The sequence below is a fragment of the Amblyomma americanum genome, chromosome 7 (genome assembly GCF_052857255.1).
Source record: "Amblyomma americanum isolate KBUSLIRL-KWMA chromosome 7, ASM5285725v1, whole genome shotgun sequence".
Classification (NCBI taxonomy): Eukaryota; Metazoa; Arthropoda; class Arachnida; order Ixodida; family Ixodidae; genus Amblyomma; species Amblyomma americanum.
Genome location: NC_135503.1, coordinates 31,013,671 through 31,037,294, shown reverse-complemented (window position 1 = coordinate 31,037,294; position 23,624 = coordinate 31,013,671).

Here is a 23,624-nt window from a genome sequence, read left to right as displayed (position 1 = left end):
GGTTAGGGACCGCTTGGTACCGACTAGGAATTCTTGTTAACTATAGTCGGTACCAAGCGCAGAGGATTTTGGTTTGTGGTTTGTGGGGGTTTAACGTCCCAAAGTGACTCTGGTTATGAGGGACGCCGTAGTGGAGGGCTCCGGAAATTTCGACCACTTGTGGTTCTTTAACGTGCACTGACATCGCATAGAACACAGGCCCCCGAATTTTGCCTCAATCGAAATTCAACCCCAGTGGCTGGGATCGAACCCGCGTCTTTCTGGTCAACAGTCGAGAGCCGTAACCACTGAGCCACCGCGGCGCCCCAAGCGGAGAGGAGTCTTCAGGACCGACGGTGAACGCCTTCACCTCCAGCCATATATTCTAAGATGTTTTAAAAAATCAAGAATGGAAAGAAAACACGAAAGGCTTTCGTACGGGTTTATATAAGCCCCCGGACGCCTTCACTCGTCTACGCTCTCGCTGTTGCCAGGGGAAAGACACAGACGGCACTGAAGGCAAAGTGGTCGGGTCAATACAACGTACAGGTTTTCTGCGTTACATTTCTATTCCCGCGATTATTGCAGAGGTACTTCGCAATAACGGTTCATCGCTGCTGCAAGCAACGCTTGAGTGATATAAGCCGAGTGGGCGACTCGAAGCACGGCTTTCGTAATACTAGTCGATCGTGATCAAACTTTCCACCAGCTGTTTGATCAAAATGCCTGTCATACTGATAGCAAGATCCCAAGGTCGTGCTCTCGAAATGCGAACAGCAGGAGACATGCTGCATGATATTCGAGCTTCGAGCTGTTTCGAAAGGCCTATATTGCTTGCTTGCTCTGTTTTTTCTTTCGGGAAAAGCCATTCGAAATGAATTCAGTGAAAAACGATATTTGAGGACGTACGCAACAGTGCCGAACGGTCACCTTAATTAGGCAGAATGTCGATCTGCGCAATTTTTATGACAGTATAGCCCCATGTTCATTATAAAATCGGATATAGCTAATAATTGCTTATCAACAGCAGTAGAACTCATTTGCAGTTCAAAAGCTCGTATGCGCAGTAACTTGAGGTTGGCAAGGATTGAACAAACGTGGAGAATGCGAGGAAATAAAGAGAGAGAGAGAGAGGGGGGGCGCTGTAAGAGGCTCGCCATTGATTTAAAACAGTTGAAGGCAGGGCTGATTGGTTTAAGCAGTGTAGTTTTAACATCACCAAGACAGTTATTCGGCTGGCCATTCTCCCAGCGCTTCTATAAAACAATACCAGTCTACAAACGATGAGTGTTTGTGACCGGCACAGTTTCGTTTGTCATAAACGAATTATCCGGCCCGTTAGGTCTCCCCAGAGACCAAAAAAAAAAAACACGTGCCGTAATAAGGGCTACAAAGTTATCTAGAGACTATCACGACTTTGTTTCGCTCCAGCAATTATATACCAAGATTAATAATAATAATAATTGGTTTTTGGGCGGAAAAGGAAATGGCGCAGTATCTGTCTCATATATCGTTGGACACCTGAACCGCGCCGTAAGGGAATGGATAAAGGAGGGAGTGAAAGAAGAAAGGAAGAGAGAGGTGCCGTAGTGGAGGGCTCCGGAATAATTTCGACCACCTGAGGATCTTTAACGTGCACGGACATCGCACAGCACACGGGCGCCTTAGCGTTTTTCCTCCATAATATACCAAGATGGTCAGCTTCGTCTTCAGTGTGATGACAAATGCGTTGTTTCGAGCCCCACGCTCGACTCTTCGATGCCACATTTTGCAGAAAGACAAAATTTGCGGTTCTTTGGGTCATCCAGTACAGCCGCCGCACATACAAATCTTGTTACGGGAAGAAATTTTGAAGCTTTAACTCCATACCAGATGGTTTTCGAAACTAATTCTTGTGGAACGAACTGGCGCCTCCAGGCCGGGCATGGTCTGTCACAGGCGGAAACATGGGCGATGGCTTGAAGACCGCATACCCCCCACTGCAGCTAGTCTGCAGCTAGCGACTTTACAGTGCAGAAAGCCGCTGTCCGGAGTGATCGAGAGTCGCACATATGTATATCCCACCCCTTCACCAGCGCTATATCACGCAGACGAACTTAAGAGTGAAAGAGAAACATTACTCGTCATTATTGTTCTTGATGCCAGCTTATTCTCTTTTTCTTTGCTCGAGTTGGGTCTTCAACGCCTTACAGGCCACACTCTAGGCTTGGGCCCCGCTAGTCTGCTCAGGTGCGCCTGCGACGAAATAGGCGGTCCGGCTGGAGCCGCGGGCGACCCAAGTAGAGTCTCCTTCGCGAGTCCGCCTCGGCCATTTGAAATTCAGATGCGGCGGCGGTGGCCGCGCCCCAGTGTATATATACGCGACTCGCGAGTCGGAGAAGACATCTTTTCCTCTCGAAAGCACCCACACGCACGCGCCTGCACATCTGAGCTTATATTCTCCTCGAGAGCACGCTCGCACTAGCCCCCGGCGCTGAATTTAAAAACAGGCGGCGCGCGCCTTTTGATGAGCCCGCGGAGCTCCCTCAGTTACGCGCAAGGCAGGGAACCTCACCGCCACCTCTCGCTTTACGCAGCTACCCCCTTTCTTTTCCCGAATATTATTTACATTTCTCTGGCTCTTTTTTTTTGTCCATCCTGGAATCGGCACAAAGAGTGCTCGAGAGGTGTCCGCTGCAGGCGGCCCGGATGAAGAGGACCTCGAAGCAACTTTGACGCGCCGCCGCTTTGAGAGTGCCGCGTTGTTCTGGTATTCGTTTCTTTTTTTTTTTACATAATCATTGTGTTCACTACTTCAGGACGAATAACTTCGATTTGTGCCGCAATTCAATCTTCTCGAAATTTTGGTGCGCCGCTGAGCATTATGCGCACGCGTCGACGCTTCGAAGCCCTCGAAGCAGGCTCAGCTTGATCAAAGGAGAGTAGGAAAAACGAAGAAAAAAAAAGAAACCAAAGAAAGATAGAACAAAAGAAAGAAAAGTGTCTAAGAAGGAACGCCCGTTACAGTGAGACTAAGCGTCCATACAAAATTGCGATCTCATGAGAGAAAAAAAATAATTTGTTGCCGACAACTGCAGTTATTTTTCATGCTCGATGTCTCTGAAAATCATTCCAAATTACTTATTCGTTACGACAGTGGCTTGGGTATGAAGTTTGAGAACGCGTTATTCCCTAAGCGTTGCGTAAATTGACCAAGGTATCGAGATGACTCATCGCCATGAAGTACCCGCAAGTATGGCGTCCTAAAAAAGGCAGTATCGGATACTGTCAGACCCGGTAGAGGTGTAAGGCTGCCTATAATTGACAGTGAGGTAAAAAGGTTGTGCAGCTCAGCTAATGATACTAGGATCAAGCTGACAGCCTCCTTCTACCAGACACCTGATGCTATTAGTGATTCCGAAACGACGTTGTCATTCACTGACAAACTTTTAAAGCAAATTTATATATATGCACATTTTTCCATCGCCTCTTTTATTTCAGTTGCAGACAGTTCAAGAAAATCCTGCGATCCAAGCATGAAATAGAGTCATTTCACGCCAAACGTCCCAGGCGTTGTTGCGCTCGACCATCTCCAATTTGTTCAAAAAAATTCATGGAAACTTATCGTAATGTGCATAATGAAAGCCTGAAACATTTTTGACGAAAAAAATTTATTCGTGAGGTGAGGGCAGTTTGAATATTTAGAAAAGGCGAGAAACCAGGCACTGCTCCATAATTAACAACAAGTTCACATTTTTAGAAAACACTTCAAAAATTTTTTTCATTGAATTTGCACAGACTCTGTCTTTCGATACAATTCGGAGCATGCAGCTTTACACCGCACAAGTATATAAAAAAAATAGAGAAAAAGTTTGAAAATGTATCATTTTTGTCGTTTTGTTTTAAGTATAAACTTGCTCTCGGAAATTTTGAAATAGCCGTTTTGTTCCTCTAGATGTCTAGTATCTATAATAAATGTTCCAGGTGATATAACTGCGTAGACAGAAGTAAAAAATATTACATTTGCAAAAAGTGCGTTTTGAGCCAAGAACACTCGTTGATTTCACCCTGAGGTGGTCCAAGCAAAAATACAAACAATAGCGGGTTACGTAGAACGGCTTATTGCATTTCATTTCTGAAATTTTATTGAGGTAATTTTTGTTTAAAGCGAGAAAAGAATTTTTGATGATGAGCTCTCGGGACGCAAGTTGCGTCGTCTCTTAACGCCTCTTCACCGCAGAGCACGACACTGCCGACACTGTAGCCACGCGAAATATATAGTTCTTGTTCTTAAGTGAGGTTTGCACTGCAGGCAAGCATGGGAACGTTGAGTAGTCGAACAGGTATTCGTGGGGAAAGATTTTCTTAACATTGCTAGGGCGGCTGCCCCGCCGCGGTGGCTCAGTGATTAGGGCGCTCGACTACTGATCCGGAGTTCCCGGGCTCGATCCCGACCGCGGCGGCTGCGTTTTTATGGAGGAAAAACGCTAAGGCGCCCGTGTGCTGTGCGATGTCAGTGCACGTTAAAGATCCCCAGGTGGTCGAAATTATTCCAGAGTCCTCCACTACAGCACCTCTTTCTTCGTTTCTTCTTTCGCTCCCTCCTTTACCCTTCCCTTACGGCGCGGTTCAGGTGTCCAACGATTTATGAGATAGATACTGCGTCATTTCCTTTCCCCCAAAACCAATTATTATTATTATTATTATTATTATTATTATTATTATTATTATTATTATTATTATTATTATTATTATTATTATTATTATTATTATTATTATTATTATTATTATTATTATCATCATCATTATCGCTAGGGCGGCACATGCCCAAGTGAGCTAGTTGTTCGGTGTGGTTCTGTCGCAGTCAGTCATTCTTGTCGGCGCCATGAAAGATGTAACCACCAGCATACGAGCTTGTGAGACGCCGATGTGGAAATGACAAGAACGATCCGGTGTTGAAACAATCCGCGACGCAGCAGCACCACGTAGTACCTTGCCCTTGTGGCCGTCGGAGGCTCATGCCCGGTTGTTTCCGATGTGATGTCTTGGTTGTATTTGATTTAATCAGTGCAATTTCTGCATTAATACTCCAGCGACAACTGTAGACGAGCCACTATGCTGGCGAAGCACCTTCATGCGAGCGACGCACCTATGCGCGAGCGGGCTGCGTTAACAGCCACAGCGTCTCGCGTTACTCGCAGCAGCGCTGTGCATTTCGCACGTTCAGTTGCACGCGCTGCGAGGTGCGCTCTCTCCACGATCTTTTCGGATATAAATAAAGCACTTGTGATACCCCTGCCATGCCAGCTGGTCATTCCTCCTTGCCGTCCATGCGAGAAAGCACGTTGAATACCCTTGTTTTCCTTCCCTTGGCCGCCCCGCACGAAAGCGGGTTTGTTCGAACTTCGAAGGCGAAAACGATCTCGTTTATTGCATAACATCCGCCGAATGTCGCACGACATCTTCTTTAGCTCCAGCCCTAAAAATGCATGACAGCGAACGACAGCAAACAAAGTAGTCCGGCCATAAGTGTCGTGCCATGCCAGGTGCCGTGTTCTGTGGTGAAGAGGCGTTAGGAGACGACGCAACTTGCAGCCCAGGAGCTCAACTTCAAAAATTCCTATCTCGTTTTAAACAAAAAATACCTCGACAAAAATATCCGAAATGAAAGGCAATAAATCGTTATACGTAACCCGTTATCGTTTGTATTTTTACTTGGACCCGCTTCAGGGTGAAATTAACAAGTGTTTTTGGCTCAAAACGCACTTCTTGCAACTTAGTATTTCGTTTTACTTTGGTGTACGCAGTTTCATCAACTGTAACATTTATTACAGGTACTAGACATCTAGGGGAACAAAACGGCTATTTTCGAATTTCCGAGAGGAAGTCGATAATTAAAACAAAACACGAAAAAATGGTACATTTTCGAACTTTTTTTCTGATTTTATATGTATTTATGCCATGTAAAGCTGTATGCTCCGAATTATCTCGAAAGACAGAATCTGTGCAAATGTCAATGAATAAATTTTTTAAGTGTTTTCTAAAAATTTGAACGTGTTAATAATTATTGAGCAGTGCCTGGTTTCTAGCCTTTTCTAAATATGCAAACTGCCTTCACCTCGCGATTAAATTTTTTTTCGGCAAAAATATGCCAGAGTTTCATTTCGCACATTAACATAAGTTTCCACGAATTTTTTTCAACAAATTGGAGATGGTCGAGCACAACATCTGGGACGATTGGCGTGGAATGACCCAATAATGAACGCTATTAAGGGATGTCAGTGCTGATATTGCTTCTTGGCCCACTTGTGAGTCAACAGTCCGGCCCACTTTGTATTTATTTGCTCGCGTCCTTGGAAGCATGGCCTACTTTTTAGGCGTTGGCGCTGTCTAAGAGGTCGACATAGTGCAAAGTCTCCCGTGTGAGTAACCAACATCACAGCTCCACGTACGCGAAGAACATGAACTATTGTGCGCATTTCGTTGCCCTTCTCAAAAACCGCGCTTTGTTTCAAAATGCACAAAACAGTAATGGAAAGCGCGGGAAGGAAGATCATGTGTACAGCCACTACCAAAGGCGTGCGCGTCCATACACCTCTCCCACCACTCCCCCCCCCCCCCTACACGCACGCATGCACGTACGAATGTACACGCACACACACGCACACACACTACACAAACCACACTACACGCACACACTAAACAAACCACACTACACGCACACACCACACCACACACACAAACATACACCCCCCACACACACACTACACAAACCACACTACACGCACACACCACACCACACACACAAACATACAACCCCCCCCACACACACTACACAAACCGCACACACCACACACACAAACATACACCCCCCACACACACTACACAAACCACACTACACGCACACACCACACCACACACACAAACATACACCCCCCCACACACTACACGCACACACCACACCACACACACAAACATACACCCCCCACACACACACTGCACAAACCACACTACACGCACACACCACACCACACACACAAACATACACCCCCCACACACACACACACTACACAAGCCACACTACACGCACACACCACACCACACACACAAACATACACCCCCCACGCACACGCGCACACACACACACACACACACACACACACACACACACACACACACACACACACACACACACACACACACACACACACACACACACACACACACACACGCGCGCGCACGCACGCACGCACACACACACACGCACGCACGCACGCACGCACCCACGCACGCACGCACACACACACACTCACACACACACACACGCACGCACGCACGCACGCACACACACGCACACACACACACACACACACACACACACCAAACAACCACCCCACACACGCATGACACACACACACAAACCCCCCCTACACACACACCAAACAACCACCCCACACACGCATGACACACACACACAAACCCCCCATACACACATACCACACAAACACACACAACCACCCACCCACCCGCCTCACACACATACACACACCCCACACGCATACCCAAACACACACTGCACAAACACACATACACCCCCCCCCACACACACACACCACAAACACACACTCCACACCACGCACGAAGACAGGCAGACTTATACAACCCCAAAGAAAAATGCGGTAAAACTGAAGCCCGGCTCTATAAGTGGGCGTTAACGAACACCGAAATGGTCGAAATTAATCCCGAGCCCTCCACTATGCGGCGTTAGACCCGGCGGAACAAAGGAAATGCAACCGAACATGATATAAGACAACAGAGACGCGCTCGTACGCACGCACACACAGACAGCGCAAAAACACAGAAGAGAAAAGGTGGTAAATCTGAAGCTCTCGCGAAGAAAAGAAACGCCTCGTTTCGCGACGAGACACAGCAGGGCAAGGAGGGCTCCCGGAGAGGTGCCGCCGGAGCCGAATGCTTGGCGCGCACGCCTTCTTGAAACAAGACTCTTCCATCTTGGTCGGCGCAGGCGCAATTTGTCACCGGCAGACCTCGCGCTCCGAGCACAGAGTCCTCTTTTCTTCTGCGCGGGGCTCAATCGCACCCTGAAGTACACCTTGGCAAAGCACGCCAGGTCGGGGAAGGCGTTTTTGTCCATCGCCCCGAGTCGGCAGAGGAAGAGACAACGGAACGCCGAAGACTGATAGCATAGGATGGCGCGTACACTGGCGGCCAGCGAAACTCGCGCAAGCGTGGGTGTTACTTCTCTTTGGAAGTAATTGGGGCCATGATGTGTATTTTAACTATAATTGGTGCGGCCAATCGTGACACCCTTGTCTTTCCTAAAAGTAGGCTATACCGTGTTTAGGAAGGCTTTAATGCGGGAAGTGTTTAGGAAGGCTTTAATGCATTTTAAAGTAAAAAAGCTAAAAAAAGCAATAAAGCTCAGCGTAAGCGCTGGTTCAAGGCAGCTCAGTGGTTCATTTGCTGCTGCTTATGACTTAGGCTACAACTAGCCGCATTGATAAGATTGCGACAACTTGATTGATACTTTCTCATTTGGGGGAAAAGTAAAACGATGTTAGGCACAGGTTCCTGGAAATGCGTTCAGCTGCCAATATACTTGCGCAATAGAAGGATAGGTAGCTTGCTTCTCAAAAAAGAGAGAGAGAGAGAGAGAAATTGAAGAGAAGGCTAATAGATGTGGCATTGTGTCGTTATGTGACATAATGCGGAGACATAACTTTGTTTACTTTGGAAGAGCCGAGATCAATAACGTCTCCAAGAGCTTTATTATGAAACAGCCCCACTGGAAACAATTGCGAAAAATTCGACAGCAAAGAATCCCGCGGATTATATGGTGATGCAGCGCATATATCTTCTTATACCACTTTTCCATTAGCGCCGCGCTATTAGCTAGCAAAACTAAAGGTGATTCTATAACTCGCAAGAAAGCTTTCCAAAACCTTACATAAAATGTTCAGAGCTTCTCACGCGACTAAGAGGCTCAGAGCTGAAGGTAAGACAGCTTATCGCGTCGTCTTTCATCCTTTCTCAGCAAACCCTCTCTTTCCCCACAGCCGAGCCGAGCGAAAGGAGCTGCTTCCGAGCGTTAAGGGCCGCTAGCGTCAGCGCACGTTGGAGCGGGGTCAACGACAGCACACCCGCCGGCGTGCGCAGCCGCGCGAGAATTCGGTTAAGGACGCCGCACGACGGCGTGCCGGCTCGGTTGCGTGCCGCACGAGAACGCCGGTGCTACGGACGTCCCTGCAGGGGGGAGCCCCGTTCGGAGTCTATTCTCCGGGGAGCTCATTAATTTGCATTTGCCGCCGGTGCTGGCTAGGCGTGCGTGTCGCTACAAGACCTGCGATGCGGCCTTCCGCTGCAACCTCTGACCGCTCTCTCCCCACCTCGTACAGAGGCTGGGGAAGGAGGACGGAAGGGGGGGGGGGGGGTGTACAATGGCAGAGTGTGGTGGGCACGTTTTCGCGCGTGGAAGTCGTTCGCAGAACGTGTGTCGCAGCAGCGGTCTGGCGAAATCGGCGCCGGAGAAGAGATGGCGGCAGAAACTTTGCTGGGCCTCCCGGCCACGCGGCGGAAGCCTTCCTGCCTCCAACGCATGATATGAGAGTGCATGCCGTGCGAGTGATTAAGGAGAGTGCAAGGAAACATGAGTACTGAGCCTCCGAGTCTGCGCTGCTTCGACGCTCTGCTTACTATGGTGTACCGGCTCAGAGAGAGAGAGAGATGTTTTGCTGACGAGGACGCAGGTTCGATTCTCGGTAGTTGCTGCGATTCATTTCGCGATGGAGGTGAAAGGCGAGAGCGTGCGTGTAATGAGGGATTGGTGCACCGGGTTAAGGAATCCCGGGGAGGGAAGAGGAGGGGGGGGGGAGGGGGCCGGCAAAATTAGCGGAGCTCCCTGCGCTACAGGGTGTCCTTTGCGCAAGTGCCGGGAAAAAAAGCTAAAAACAAACAAAAGTTGCATTGTATTCCCTCAGGAGGCTCACTTGTGTAGTATAGTGTAATTTGAAGGTTATCACGTCCGTTCCGGCTGAAAGCGACCAAGATTTTTTTTTTTTTTTCTGCGGTGACGGTCACTTAGCCCGAAACGCACATGACCGCGGAGGATAGAGGAATCCTTTGGCTAGCTAAGCTCATCTATTCGTTGCAGCGGTCTTGGGAAAATAAACCGTGTTAGATGACTTCAGTCTGAGCAAGTTGAGCCTGAAATAATCGGCTTAAAACCACGTTAGACTGCACACGACGGAATAATGAGCATGCTTGCGCAGCTGGGGACGACCAGACAAAAACGAGAAATTTCGACAGGCCCTACTTGTACATTTCTGTTCCTTGAATATTCATGGGATTCACAGTAGAGTTCCCACTCCTCTTATATGATACAATTAAAGACTGAAACACCTCTTTGACTATACTACTGTCGATAGACTTAGCCTTTGACTGACTCACTGATAGATTTTTGTGCGCAAAAATAATACTGTGCGCCATGAAGCAAGCCATGGTGCAGGGCTGAGTAAGGGGCACAAGAAACAATATTACGATAAAACTAAAAAAAAAAATTGATATAACCCAGAAGTCAAGGCGAAAAAACAAAAAAGGAAAAGCAGAGGACAAAACCCAAAGGGAAAAAAAGCCAGTGCGAAGTACATATTGACTAAACAGGATAAGTAAGACAAGTACAAGAATGGCAAGATACAAAACTAAATAAGGAACATTTAGCATGATAGAATAGTATATGGTTGACCTGCGCTCCGAAAACCAGCTGTAACGCAACAGCAGTGAAAAAACAAGATAGTGAGTAAAAAAATGTGACGACTGCCAAGATCCTTTCAAAATAATGCTTGCGCAGGTTGACGCTGAGGTTATTGTTGGCTACTGGGGCATTAACCTCGTGAATGATCGGCAGGCAATTGCTCCATCACAGCTAAGTAGAGTGGTCTTGAAATGAGCGGTGTTTAGAGGTGGATGCGATTTGTCGCAAAGATTATTCTAAAGCACAATGGAGCTCGATTTTGAACTCGCAAGGTCCTAAGCCGGCATCGAAAACTTAGTGCGTGGCGTCCTGGTATTCCGCTTTTGTGCAAATACGGCCGCCGCGTCCTGTATCGAACCCACAAACTCGTGATCTTCAACCGACCGCCATATCCACTGCGCCGACGTGATTACTTCTCCTATCACCTTGGGCGCGATATTTAATTTTACAGACTAGCCTTAATGATCTTTGTTAAGCAACAAACGTTCGTAGACATTAATACTGTTTGATGTAGGCTTATCGCCTCGGGCAATATCTCCGCATCGTTTTCTCGGGCAACTTGGCTCCACCCCCTTTCCCCGCGCGCACTGTTTGGGCCATAGAGACTTCATGACGTTAACGCCTCGACCATAGCACGCCCTTATCTGTTTACGCAACTAAGCTCAAAGCTTGGAGGCAGGCCTGCTAGGCGGTGCATTCGATCGTTGAGACATACGGTGACGTAAAGTGCGCAACCTTCCGGCGCTCTGGTAAAGGGGACGCATTTTTCGCTCGCTGCGCGGCGGGCCACACAGCCTACAGCGAACCGTTGACGGCGACGGCGGCGTTGGAGGCGGCGCTGCCCGCATCGCCCAGCGACGCCGTTAGGAGGCGGGTGACGATAAACGAGCCAACTCTTTGCAGCGCCGTTATCGGACGCTTATTTACGACATTCGCGAAATCGCCACTTCCATTACTGCGGACGAACGGAGACCCGTCGTCGACTGCACCTTTCCTTTTTTTGTTGTTGTGCTTGTTGCATTTTTTTTTCGCGCATACCTTTCTCTTTGGCGTCCGCACCGCGCAGAGAACAGCGCCCCGTTCCCCTCTCCTTGCGATGGGAGATCCATTCGCAACCCTTCTCGGAGAGAGGACGCTCGCATGATGCCGCCATTTCCCCCAGGTTCCCTGGGGGCAGCGCGGACGTCTGGTTTCCGGAAGGACCCAAAGGCACGAATGGAAGATACGGTGCATGTGTGCGCTCACTGCTGCACCTAATCAAAGACCTCTTTCTTGCACTACGGGAGAGAGGGAAAGAAGGAGTCTTATGTCGACGCGTGTTGCTTGGACGAGCGTCCCTCGGGATTGCTAAGTGCTCCTAAGAAACGACACGTGCCTGCGTTTGCTTCAGCTTTTGCGTCAGGTTTGTTCGCAGAAGACCAGAACGCGAGCGGGCTCCCCGTTCGTGTAGGCGTTGACCCAGACATTAGATTCTTTCTCCGGGCAAGAATTGGGGTTTTAGTTTTCCTTCAAGTCGACTTCCTGAAAGATCATGGTATTGCGTCTCTTCTTTCATTGCTTTATTTCTGTTCGTTATTATTTTGTCATCTTTTCTCGCGTCCGTTAGAAGGAGCCGCGTTTTTGTTTCAAGCTGTATGATTAAAAGGCAGATTAAACTGCAAAGCGTAGTAAAATAGCCACGACGCGTCACTGAGGAAGATATTAAGGGACAGATTGTGAGGGATCTACGCATATGATTGTTGAGGCCACTTAAGACGAAATATCTATTGCATTTCGGATGCATTAACGATGAGGTTTGCAACATTTCTTTCTTAGAAATACGACGCTGCAGTTTAGTTTAAGCTGAATATATCCCTGAAAGTTGAGCCAGTTTGTCCTGTGAGCAGCCTTGGTCTCAAGGCCAGAGTTGCGACTTGACATGTCATAGACGCTGGTGCTAGCGGTGGTTTTGATTTCTCTTTTTTTTCTATCTTTTTTAAATCAGGCTTCATGGGTTAATACAATATATAATTTAATAATGTAACCTTTCGACCAATCAACCAATCAATCAATCAATCAATCAATGGTGCCACAGCGGTGGCTCAATGGTTATGGTGTTCGGCTGCTGACTCGAAATACGCGGGGTTCTATAACGGCCGCGGCTGTCTCATCTCGATAGGGGCGAAATTATAGAGGACCGTGTACTGTGCGATGTCAGTGCACGTTAAAGAACCCCAGGTGGTAAAAAATTTCCGGAGCCCTCCACTATGGCGTCCCTCATAGCCTGAGTCGCTTTGGGACGTTGGACCCCCTAAACCTTAAACCGATCAATCAATGCTTACTTATTGCGTCTAGGAAGAGCGTGAGCCTTTGTGCTAGTGCAACTCGTGAGGAAAACAGAAGTGTAAGGGAAGGAAACACAACTGTCCAAATAAAATGGATACAGATACATTGAAATGCAAATACTGAACAGGAAAAATACGCGATGGAAGTTACGTAGGTCAACTGGGAGCATGAAATCGCAGATCCCAATATTAGGGTAAGAATATTAAAACAAAGAAATAGCAGTCACCTAGTAAAAAAAAAAGATAAAGCGGAGTAGCGACAAAGAACTTCGGCGAGTACTGTAAACAATGCCATTAGGAAATCTTTATCATGGCTTCATTATCGGCGTGCATGCGATTCGGTTTCGAAGTGAGTTAGGAAGAGGAAATCGGGTTGGTAGGCATTCTTATTAACGAAACTAAACAGACGGACATACAGACCTGCCATTGCTCACTGCTTCATTGCTTCCATGTGTTAAAGGCTGCTCAGCCTAGGAGCGCCTTGGAATGTACCAAAGGCGCACACTCAGTAAATAAGTAGCAAAGAAAATTGCATAGCATAGCAGTTACTGCAACTACTGCAAGCATAGCAGTTACTGCAACTATCAAGGAAAAACAGACTGCATGCTTGAAAAGTAGCGATGGTTGCGGCGGCCACAGCAGCCGACATAGGCATCGCAGCGCCATTTGGAGGGCGTTGGTATGCGTCGAATGGGGCGATATACTTTATGTTAATGAAAAATAAAGCAGCGGCGTCCTTTGTGTTGAAGCTGGCTACTCTGCAAACAGCTTTTACTTTTATACCGGTAAACTCCCCTCGAATAATTTGGAGCTATCCTGGCGTCATAACACCGGATTTGATGTTCCATTAAAAATGTTTTCTCGTTCTTTGCAAACGGAATACGGAAACCGACGGAATGATCTCCTAAGAGTGCATCCGCCTCAGACACGGAGGGCGACGAGGTATATGCAAAGCGCAATCTGCATCTCACGGACCATACAAAGAGTACCGGTGGTTCTTTGGTGTTCATCTCTTGCCTAACTTTCAATCGGCTCTCGCTCGGCTCTTTCTCGGCTGTCGCTCGTCTCTCGCTCGGCTCTCGCTCGGCTCTCGCTCGGCTCTCGCTCGGCTCTCGCTCGGCTCTCGCTCGGCTCTCGCTCGGCTCTCGCTTGGCTCTCACTCATATCTCGCTCGGCTTTCGGTACCTGACGTCGCTTTCGGCTTTTGGAGGCGCAGAAGTGCCAAGAAAAGGTTCCAGCACATTTCCAGAAAAGAATGTGCTGAAGGAAAAATGCCCTGGTACAGAGATCGCAGTGCGCGCTAAGGAGCCGCATTCCTTCGAAATTCGCCTGGAACCAGCCACAAAGGCGCACCCAATACGTCAGGTATACCCTTCGTAATGTAAAAATCTGGTTTAACTGCTGAAAGAGAAACTAGTGAGAAAAACAGGAATTACTGAAGGTTAGATCTTTACAGAATTGCGATATTGTTTTCATTCGATTTTGTTTCACTGTTATCATGCGGCGCGCCTATGAGCAAATTTAGGTGATTAGGGGGCATGCCGGTATCCCAGTTGATAAACAGCGAAATGGAATAGAACTGGAGTGTAATCTTTAAAATGTTTTTCCCTTGGAGCGGTGCAGATACACGATTTCCACTCAGCTTTTGCAAGCTGCCTTCTCCTCAATATGGCTCACCTAGAGGCAGAGCAAACTTTAAAGTGCGACGCAGGCTGTCTGTTGATTGGCGAAAAGGGAGAAAAACGCCAACTCCTAGGGATCAATGAGTGTGAAGTAGAGAATGACCTAATCCGCATATATGAGCGTCAACCCATTGACGCTATCACGTCATAGCCTTAGGATAGAGCTTAAGTGTCTCATTCGGTTCTTTTTTTTTTTTGTATGACCAAGCTTGCATTGTCAGCATTGCCATCGTATAGTTGTTGGTACTAGGAAATTTCAAACTTGCATTGCTTCACGTGAGGTAGCAATATAGCCACAGCGCCTTTTTTTAACTGTCACCTGTCATTTACACTCTAGTGGCTTGAAGATGCGCTCGTATTTTCATTTTCTAATGAACTTGTAGCTTAATAATGCTCTTGACGCCTGAGTTCTTATACTACTGGGTCACAAAAATATCATCTGAGTTTCAAAGAAAACAGGTGCAGAGCAGTAAAAATAGAAAAAAAACGGATGAGAATATTAAAATATTCGTGTGACAAAGCGCCAGTTTCCTTTCCTGTCCCTGAATTCTTCTTTTTTACCATGTGTCAGAAGGGAAGTATTTATAATAAACACATAACGAGTTTACTCTAAAAATTATTGGGAATACTACTGTGCTTAAGAATAAGCTCACTACTATGTACCAAATGTCAAGTGTCCGCATTATTTGATTCTCTCGTAATATATAAGTTTCCTGGCTAGTTTTTCTCACATATGCCTCATTTCCTTTCTCAGTAAAAGCATTATCGAGACTGCGTCATATATATAAATTATTTTGTTTCCTGTTTAAAAAACAAATTTTTTGGGGGTTCAAGAACACAACTATGTACTTTATGTGCAACAGGGATTTCAGAAATCTTGCATTTCAGGAAGCACAATTGAGGGGTTTTTCATGCATTATTAACTCGCACACCATTTAAAACAAAGCGCGAGCTTCATATCAGGCTAGCAGGAAGCGTTCACTAATATCCATGCCAAATCTATGACCACGCCCCCCGAGTCATAAACTGCCATTGTCATTTTCGCGTAGTCGAAGCAAAGGTATGGAGCTTTAGCCACCTTTGCTACATAACTGCTTCCTCATGTTTACGTATTTAAAATGTGGCCGCGTGCAAATTCGCACGTGTGAGACATTGATTTAGAACTGCACTGGTGTATATTCGCTTGATGGCCATGCTTGTTTAGTTGTGTTGTGTTGGGTTTAGTGGCGCATGAGAATCTAAGGTTAGCACCCTTCCCCAACAATCCTTGGATTGCTGCGAGCGAAAAATAGAGTTCTGGGGTTGATTTTGTCCACTGTTTTGTTTGGATTTCAGATCCTGTAAAAGTAGCTCACAACAAACGATATGTTTCTGAATTTTTAATTTTACGCTTAATCTTTCTGTTGTTTTTTTTTTTGACGCTAGGGTCTTAAAAAATTATTTCTGGACGTTATACGTCACAAATAGATTCAACGTCGCAGAACTTGTAAGCATCACTGAGGCATGTTGTAACCTTTGTAACTGCCCACAGAACAATATTACCTGAGCCTTAAGTTACCCGAGCAACAGTACGATACTTTAAAACAACAGTAAAAATTGTCTGTGGCTAATGCAGTGGTCCGGAAATTTTTGGTGAGGTGTGTATCGCGTAGACGGAAACCGATGCCCATCAGACTTCACGGCCACTTTTCTGGAACACGATTGCAAAGCTTGCGACCATTCTCAGCTGTTTAAAATAGCATGCTAAGCTCTACATAAACTTGGTACTGCAGCAAAGTCCCATATTTTCCTTTGCATTTTTAATTGTTTCTGGCGTTTTTGAATCGCGCTCCTGACATCAGCACGATCATTCAATCCTTTAAAGCGTGCTCTGCCTCAATAATACCCTTATTGAGGGGAAGCCAGCTTGTTGAAAAGCTGAAGTTGAGGCTGAGATGAGTGACATTCGCACAACGAAGTTGTAATCCTGAGCCTTTTATTTGTGCAGAAGATTGGTTTATGGTTTATGGGGTTTTAACGTCCCAAAGCGACTCATACTATGAGAGACGCAGTAGTGAAGGGCTCCGGATATTTCGACCACCTTGGGTTCTTTGACGTGCACTGACGTCGCACAGCACACGGGCCTATGGAATTTCGCCTCCATCGAAATTCGACCGCCGAGGCCGGGATCGAACTCGCGTCTTTCGGGCCAGCAGCCGAACGCCATAACCACTCAGCCACCGCGGCGGCTATTTGTGCAGAAGAGTTGGGTTTCTATACTGCACTGAAGGAGGGGCCCGCTTGCGCCATAGGTAATATGGAAATGAACGCTATATTTTGCCTTTCACTAGCACAAAAATAAAATTGCAGACGCCATTCAATCAAGGATTTTGTTGCAGAAATGTCACGCACACAAAAGACAGATTCATGATGGGCAGGCACCTTGCCTGTCGTCTCGATACTAATATTTAATGGCCAGTGGCTGGATTGTGGTGAAGCGCAAGCTGCTTTTACATTGCACCAGCTCTTTGGATTCAGCGCTGCATTAACCGTCGCCCGATCTCCAGGCGCCACGATTCTATGACTGTTCACAATTATGGAAAGATGAAGTTTAAAGGCCATCGTATTTCGAAAAGGCAAAGCTTGAAAAAAAAAAAGATGTGGGGTTTTTCTTTTCTATCTGCATGCATGCATACATGCGCATGTGCAATCTCACACGAAGAGTTCAATGTGGACATAACTGGATAGGAGACAGTCGATAATATTACGTAGTCCAGCTGGAAGAAAGCTTCTGGCAGCATTGTACATAATTAAGCAGGGACGCAGAGATAATATTTTTGGACACGACGATCATCGTTTCATGAAGCTTTATTCAGGTGGGCGGCACATGAAGGGAAGACACAAAGCGCTTTGACAATGATGCACAGATAATAGAGGCGGCGAACTTTAAGGAATTTGACAAATTAAAAAGAAAGCGATAAACGAACAATTTAAAAAACCTTTTTCTGCAGCGTTATCAAGCACGAGCATGACACCAATACGAGATTTTTATTTTCACCGTTTGATATTGCCAGGGGCTGTGCAATTTGATCCTTGGAAGAGAAAAAAAAACAACGTTGTGTTATCTCTCCATTGTTTCCGTCAGAGACGACATTTTAATGACCCTGTTAATGAAACCAGCCTTGATAGATTATGTAGGAACAGACAACAGCGCCAGGGGCGAGCCGCCATCTGGAATTACTTTTCTTTCTTTGGCTTAGTTTCTCAGCGTCTTAATAAATCTCATTTATGCTCGCAATTTTGTTTTCGCTTCATATTTCCTGATCACGCTTCTATTAAGACATGGTCATTTGAGTACGTCGTCGCAAACGCTCGCGAACACAAAGGAGCTCGTTTTCTTGTTTTTACGAGGCTTTATTTTGCTGTAATATTTTGATATTAATTGCTTTAATATCAAAATTTCGTTGTTTCACATATTACATATGTTTGAATAGGTTGTTTCCTAGAGATTTCCCTACGTGAGAACGAGAAAGCGCGTGCATTTAGTGACGAATGCTGAACAGGCAGCGCGAGCGGTAACTTCCGTGTAATCTTTTTATTAACACTGCAGCATATATCCGCTCCTTTCTTCATGATGTCATCGAATACATCCCAGCTTGTGGTGATCGAACACACAAAAATGTGGTTTCTTAGCAGCTGAAAGATATGAACATTAAAATAGCCAGACATGTATCCAAAAGCAGGCAGGGTGGGGGGGGGGGGGGGCGGATTGATAGAAAAAGTCAACTCCCCTTGAGCACCTCCCGAAAAGTATTGCTGGCTACGTGCCTGACAAAATTGGCAGGGGTTTAACGTAATTAAACCAAGTAGACGTGTGAGAGCAGATGGTGATTCTTCAATTGCAGGAGGTACTTAACCTCCAGCTTAAGGGTATGATGCGGTAGATTTTGTGGGTTAATTAATGCCCATGTATGCAGAATTGATTATTCTTTACCTAAAATTCACAGATCGCGGCGAGTCCCCATATAACTACCAGTGCGTGGCGCAGCAGTTATTCGATGCGCCACAGCACTGGTGGGTGGCTGTTTCTAGCAGAGCCACAGGTAGGTATTGTGCGACCGATGTTGCTCTTTCCAAGCAACCTCTCGCGACCAGTCATTCAGAAGCGCGACTCTCCTCCGAACTTACCCCGTGCTTCCTCCTAATGGCTGCAGCTTCCGCGACGCTCCTTCGAACTTACCCGAGCTTACCCTCGGGTAAGCTCGGGTAAGCTCGGGCTAGTTCGGAGCACAGGACAGGAAAAGAACAAGACAAGATGACAAAATTCTTGGTCGGGATTGGTACATTTGGAGTAGTGCTATCGCAGTAATAGCGTAAGACGTGCCTGTTGTCATAATCATCTCTGCTTGGGTTATCTTTCCTGTATCCTAGTCCTTATGTGATAACTATCGCCTTGCAGGCTGGGTACGACTGCACACAACCGCCAGAAAATCCGGCGTCGTCGGAAATTTTAGAGCGAAAGCTCTGCTTCACGACCAAAGCTGCAAAAGCCGTTTCACCGCTGAAGCCTGACCTTGAATTCACCTTTTGAGGCTAAATAAATAAATAAAATTGGTATTGCCGCGACTGTGTTTCGTACGCACGGAGCGCGAACAGAGATCAGCTTTACTGACGTGTGCACGAGAGCACTATGCTTTCGTCGAAGCCGATAACGCCTCGTGTTATAAACTGCAACACGCTCTCGCGCTGTGCATTGCACGTCACCGTCTTCATAAACTACAACTACTAACGAACTAATAGCGTTGCCAGGCGTGCCGACGACCCAGCAAACCAAAACCATGAGCCAACCAGGCTAACCACGTGCTTTTGCATGTCTACTCGGTTCAACTACGTTAAAACCCTTGGGCATTTTGGCCTATACTCCGTCAGTCTGCGTTCGTCTTTGCGTGTTTGCGATTTCAAATCTTCAGGTGCAAAACGCCAAGTATCCCACCAATGAGTGCCCATGACGTGTCAGTGTTGTTGACAGCTAGGGCTCCCGATGAACGTCCAAGAGACCTGATCGGTTTTAGGTACCTGATACTTGATTTAATATCTGCTGCTGGCCCTTGGACCCGACATATTAAACTTATTTTTGGAATACGGCGGAGTGCTAGACGCACTCTGGCACGAATCGGCCCGGTTTTTGCACTGCCTCCGTGATTGGCCCGGGACCTCTGGGCCTATTAGCGCGCGGCGCCTTTTCTTCCTATCTTTCCTCTCCTATCCTTTAACTCTCCTACTTTCAGCACGCGGTAGCGAGCGTGGCTCGGCTTGAGCCAGTAGGCAGGCCCGTGCACTTTCCTTTCCTTTCTTCCTATCCGCAACAGCAGCAGCAGCAGCAGAAGCAGCACGTCGAAGAATGGAACAGATGCTCTGGATGTGCACTAATGAGGACGCAGTGAATGAGTAAATAGATGCGGATATCCAGTACAGTTACTATGCGCTTCGACGTGGTCGAGTTTTACTTTGTTAACAGTGTATTTCGTAGGTGCTAAAACTTATATCAAACTACCTAATAACGTAAAATATTTGGAGAAGGTTGCATCGTCGTTAAGAAAAAATGCACATTTCCTCTCAAATAACCACGCTCCACTCTGCTGATGCAAAAAGAATATCGTATTTTGAAACGCACCCATACGATAGACCGATAGTTAACCAATGGTCTAAGGATCCAGATGCGTTTGTCACCATTTGCCTTAGACCGACGGTTGCTATGCAATTTTATGTTTCATGATATGTGTTGCGGTAGTACGAGATAAAATACAGGTCGCCGCCATCGCCTCCGTGATATGCCACTGCACTGGGCACAATACTGAACTGAAGAACTGGCAATGTGAGTGATGAGGTTAGAAGGAGCCGTATACGGTCCCTTCTAACCTAGTGAAGAACAAGGCCCGACTGAACTACTTCATACTACATTGTCCGCTTTCAGCGCCTGTCCGACGCCAGCGGTCGTGCTGAGGCCCAGGACTTTGCCCTGAAAAATGATCTCTTTATTGAACAGCGACCGTAACCGAGGGCTGAGGACCGCAGTAGGCGGCCGGAAATTCAACCTCGCCGCATGCCTGCCCTTGCGCAGGCGTGGGTTTATTCCATCATGATGAAATAGACTGCTGTCACAATAGATTAATGAATCTAATTTTCATTTTGATTCTTGGAAACTACTCGCGACTTTCGGTCACCACGATGAGAAGTCATATCCAATCAGAGTTTTCACAATAATTTTGCGCAATATTTCCAACGCTTATAGAAATGTGCATATCTTCGTAATGATTAGTTTTTCTTTCGGACTATGCAGCCTTGCGCAATCTCTCAGCGCTAGCGATAGTGTCCCCTGTAGGGGCGAGCTCACTGCAGTGTTTTTTTTTTATCCGCTCCGAGCTACGGCTATTCTAGCTTCGCTTCAATATCTGGTCTGAAAATTTGCGCAAACGCCCAAAAAAAGAATGCAAGCCAAACAAGCTTTCGATTCCGGAAGCCCACTCGACTCTCAGGCTCTGTTTGCTCAACCTGGTTGAGCAACTCTCATCGTCAGAAATGGTTAGGTGTCCCGCCGAACAGCGCGACAGGCAGTGCGGCAGCAGTCTCCGCTCGTCGAACGTCGCAACCATGGTCATGCAGGATGGGCCATAAACCTCGCTCCTCTCCGTTTCGTTTTTTCTTCTAGTGGACTGGTCTATAACTCTATAGCCTCGTTTTGTTTTCTTTTCGCCAGTACGCGAATACCGGGCGTAAGACTTCCCGTGTTAAAAAAAAAAAATAGAAAGAAAGATCGGCTTATCTCTCGTCGTAGTAAAACAGAATCCTGATCAGTGAAACAGAGTGAGAAAAGAGTAGTCAAACAGTCCCCCCAAAAAGAAACTACAAAAGTACAAAATCGAACTTGTCAGTGACTGTCCGTCGTGCTCCCGCGCAGTCAGTTTTCGAAGTGGTCGGCGATCTCCGTATGTCAGAAGCAGCGCGCCCACGCGAGATCTCCCACAGCTGCGGCTTTTAGGAAACTAGGGAGGTGTGCTGCTGAAGCGCTGCACAGCAGCGAGATGACTTACCATTCCAAAGTAGTTTAATCGACATCAAAACAGCATTATTTCTTAGTATCGTAATCGTAGTGCGTGGCTAAATTCGTCACCTTTAGAAGTAAACGAATAATATGAAAAAAAGAAAGAACAAATTGCTTAGAGCCACGGCAGGAGAATCTCTTTAGAGCTCTGTGTTTTTGAGGCGGCGTTCTCGATGTTTCGAGAAAGTACACCTGTGAGAAATAGGCACTCACGACAAACAACTAATTGCAGCAATTACAAATAAGAACCGAAAGACTGGCGCACGCCCGCGTACTGACACAGTATGAACTCAAATTAACAGCATTTTTCACAAGATTCCCTGGGGTTAACGCAATATCACGGGAAGGTAATGCGGCTATCAACCAGAAGCAGAACCAAGAATCCAGTGGCAAGGAACATACAAAGAAATAAAAATATATGTGAAGGAAGGTGGAGGGAGGGGGGGGGGGGGAGTGGGTTGTCCTTTATTTCCCCTACCAGCTTTGGTCGAAAAGGTTGTCTGGACCATGCTGACGTCCTCACTTCGGAAGCTCGAGGAACGAATGCTGCCAGAGAGCACAATTCGGTTGTCCTCTTCAGCAGCCGCGAAACGCTGTGGGCGTGCGCAATATCTCGTCGAGCAGAGGTCAAGAAAGTTGGGCTAGCGGAAGACACGCAACTTATAGTTTCATTCTGCCACGTGGTCGCGGACACGGTTTGCTTGCTTGCGCCACGGCAACAGCGCTGTCTTGTCTTCGTGGGCACGAAGGCGATGAGCGTGAAGGCAGAGGCGCGATAGTTGTTTGCCGTTTTGTGTCTCGGGTTGCTAGCGCAATGCACTACGCCCACCATTTTATTGCTTATCGTTGCTCATTTGAGCCTTTGTCTCGTCCACTTGTTCGCGGACGGGGCATCTCCAGGAGGGTGTGCGGTTCTGTTGCGACACGCGGTCCCCTGCAACACTGCCTCTACCTTTTGTCTCGGAGGCCATTTTCACGGTTGCTGCCTCTGGCGTTCTCACTAAGATTAGTTCTGCACGAAATATTTATGGTACTAAAAAAATAAATCACCAAGCAGTGATAATAGTAAAAACTGGCTGGTCCTTTCTTCCTGTCATAGTTCTGTGCCTCTAGATGTCTTGCAGGAAGGACAGAAACACTGCTGTCGCTGTCGAGATAGATGTTTTCTATATATACACACGACTATGCACAGAACAGGTTATTGGTTATTGGGGGTTTAGCGTCCCAAAGCGACTCAGGCTATCAGGGAGTCCGTAAATTTCGACATCCTGGGGTTCTTTAGCGTGCACTGACATCGCACAGCTACGGGCCTTTAGAATTTCGCCTCCATCGAAATTCGGCCACCGCGGCCGGGATGGAACCCGCGTCTTTCGGGCCGGCTGCCGAAAGCCATAACTACTGAGCCACCGCGACGGCAGCAACAGGTTAACAGCAGCATTAGAACTCTCTGGGCACCCCGTGAGCCCACTTCACGGCTGCTCAACGACACGGTTTATGTGCTTGGCCCCAGACGAGAACAGAATCATGGAGGTTGAATACAGTGCGATTAGCCTCCCCATTCAGGCGTAAAAGTAAAATGTATTACATAAATTGAATCTTCACGTCGAAATTACTCTGACATCATTTAGTGGTGGTCTTGCGTCTGAGCATCCGCCTCGCATGCGGGAGGTGCGGGGCTCGATCCCCAGTGCCGCCGAGTACCCACCGGTGATGCAGTGGGTACAAGCTTTTTCTCTGGCCTGGTGCTCAGCTTATTTGGGTTGAAGTGCTTGGGAAATGGGTCTTTGACCCCACCCTGAGTACACGAA